Source organism: Nannospalax galili, unplaced genomic scaffold (genome assembly GCF_000622305.1).
Source record: "Nannospalax galili isolate Female #2095 unplaced genomic scaffold, S.galili_v1.0 scaffold1677, whole genome shotgun sequence".
Classification (NCBI taxonomy): Eukaryota; Metazoa; Chordata; class Mammalia; order Rodentia; family Spalacidae; genus Nannospalax; species Nannospalax galili.
This window is the reverse complement of record NW_008339464.1, coordinates 704,542-707,570: the sequence shown is the minus strand read 5'-3', so window position 1 is coordinate 707,570 and position 3,029 is coordinate 704,542.

Below are 3,029 nucleotides of genomic sequence, written 5' to 3'. Positions count from 1 at the left end.
AAGCCTCAGCTGCTCTCTGTGACCCCTTCACGCTTTCAACACCAGAACCATGCAGGAGACTCTTACACATTACCAAGCTGTGCTTCCAGCTTGAAATAGAGTTGAAGGTCCCCTCTGTGTGCTGACCCTGAGGAAATACCTCCCAGAAGACTCCACCAGAGTGATGCTGGTCTTTTGTTACTTACAGCTGATTTTTCAGCCCCAACTAACCAGCCCAATAAAGCAAAGGTTTTGCTTCAGGTTCTGGTCTCTTCTTAATCACAGCTGATTCTTCAGCCCCAGCTGACCAGAACACACAGATTCTCAATCCAAAATCTCACACCAATAGCCCTGATAGTCTCTGCTTCCCTTTGAAGCTTCACAAGCCAGGCTTCCATCGTCTACAACTCTTTCATCATAACTGTTCCAAGCTCCACTGCAACAAACTGTGAGCACGCAATGGCTTTTCCAGCCCAAAGTTCCAAACACTTCCACAGTCCTCCCCAAAACACCAAGGTCAGGTCTCTCTGGTACTAATTTCTGTCCATTTGTTTCTTCATTGCTATGACAAAATACTCTGACCGCTACCAACTTGGGGAGGAAAGGGTTTATTTGTCTTACATCTCCCAGGTCACAGTTCATCAGGAAGCCCAAGGTAGGAACTCAGGGCAGGAACCTGGAGGCAGGAGCTGGACCACAGGCCATGGAGGAATGCTTCTTACTGGCTTTCTCCCCTTGCCCCTGCTCCGCCTGCTTTCTTATGCAAACACAGCCCACCTGCCCAGGGGGGGCACCACCCACAGTGGGCTGGGCCCTCCCACATCATTCATCAGGAAGATGACCTTCAGACATGGCCACAGGCCAGTCCAATAGAGGCAATTCCCCGATTGAGGCTCCTTCAACCCAGGTGTGTCAAGCTGACACTAATGCTATCCAGCACAGTAGCTTTATTAGAGAGCGTGGATCACACAGGACTTAGGAGTTAGCATCGGGGCCCTTCTTGCCAAAGGTGGGCACTACGTTGACAAAGCACTGGTTATGCTGCATCCGCCTCTTGGATCCCCTGTCTTCCTCCTCCTCCTCGTCCTCCTCCTCCTCCTCCTATTCCTCCTCTTCCTTCTCTCCTCCTCCTCTTCCTCCTCTTCCTCCTCTTCCTTCTCTCCTCTTCCTCCTCTTCCTCCTCCTCTTCTCTGAGGGTCGGGTCCTGTGGGGGGCAATCCCACAACCCCCTGACAGTTTGTCACTTGCTCTACCTTTAAAACTTTTCCTCAGCAGTTTTTAGATTTTTCTCCTTTATGGGGCGAGGGGGGCCTCATCACACACCCCAAGTGGCGGGAGGGGCCCTCATCACACACGCCAAGTTGGGGAGGGGGCCCTCATCATACCCACCTAGTGGGGGGAGGGGCCCTCATCACACAAGCCAAGTGGGGGAGGGGCCCTCATCACATACCCCAAGTTGGGGGAGGGCCCCTCATCACACACCCCAAGTTGGGGGAGGGCCCCTCATCACACACACCAAGTTGGGGAGGGGGCCCTCATCACACGCACCCAGTGGGGGGAGGGGCCCTCATCACACATGCCAAGTGGGGGAGGGGCCCACATCACGCACGCCATTTCTTTGATTTTTGCAGATCATGACTGTTCATGAGTGGACAAGCCCGTGGCTGCTGCTCTGTCCTTGCTCTTCCTTAGCACCACTGCAGCTCTGGGTATTTCCTTAGACTGCAGATTGCGATGCCAGCAGTGGTAAGCCAGACTCTTTATTTCTGGTGTTATGTTTCTTACTTTTTCTTGTTTGAGTGCATTGCCTGGTATTGTACATTAATTTACTCAGTGTGCCTGTGATGCCTGTGCGTGTGTGTGTGTGCATGCGTGCATGCATGCGTGTGTGTTAGAAAAGCATCTACTTTATTTTTTATCTATTTATTCATGTTTATCTTCCCAGACAGATTTTATCTCTAGACATTCAATTAAGTGCTTTGCATTCTCTGTAGAACACAGATGACGGTGCACTGGGGCTGGAGAAAAACAATAGAAAATGATAGAAAACCTCTTGGTACCTGAGGACCGGGAAAGGTCCAACGTCAAGGCCTGGGTGGCCAGGACCATGTGTGGAGCCAAGACCACAGCTGACCTGCAAGGGAAGCAGGAAGTCCATTCTAGAGGATCTGTGGTCCCCTCCCATGAAGCTGGAGCTATGGTCCCCTCCTGTTGTGGATAGCTTTAGTGTCAACTTGACACACCTGGGTTGAGGGAGCCTTAACTGGGGAATTGCCTCCATTGAACTGGCCTGTGGCCATGTCCGTGGGGCATCTTCTTGATGGTTGAGCGATGTGGGAGGGCCCAGCCCACTGTGGGTGGTGCCACCCCTGGGCAGGTGGGCCTGTGTTGCATAAGAAAGCAGGCTGAGCAGGGACCAGGGAAGCAAGCTAGTAAGCAACGATCCTCCATGGCCTGTGGTCCAGCTCCTGCCTCCAGGTTCCTGCCCTGAGTTCCTGCCTTGGGATCCCTCAGTGATGAACTGTGACTCAGAGATGTAAGACAAATAAACCCTTTCCTCCCCAAGTTGGTATTGGTCAGAGCTTTTTGTCACCACAGTGGAGAAAGAAACTAGAACACCTCTCATGAAGTTGGAGCCATGGTCCTAGGTCAGAGCCCGGAGCCAGAGCCGTGGTGTCACATCCCGTGTCATCCCCCTCCCCCCTCATGAACAATTCTTTGTCCTTCCTCACAAACAGAATCTGATGATGTCTGGCCTTCTGGGTCGCACCTGTGCCAGCATCCACTCCATGGATTTGAGTTGTTTTGTGAGTGTGTGTGTGTGTTCACACTTGTAAATGGATCCCCATTTTTACCAGCTGCATAACATTTGGCTGTGTGCTGGGTTGTACGTTTGTACCAAAATTTATCTGCGAAGCTCATTTTGGTGTGAGATTCATCCATTTGGGAGTCCTCTCTAGGTTTTGACCATTGTGACTAAGCTGTTAGGGACATTCACACAGGTTTTAAGGTGAGCATAAGCTTTTCTTTTCTGGGGCAACTTTCTGGGC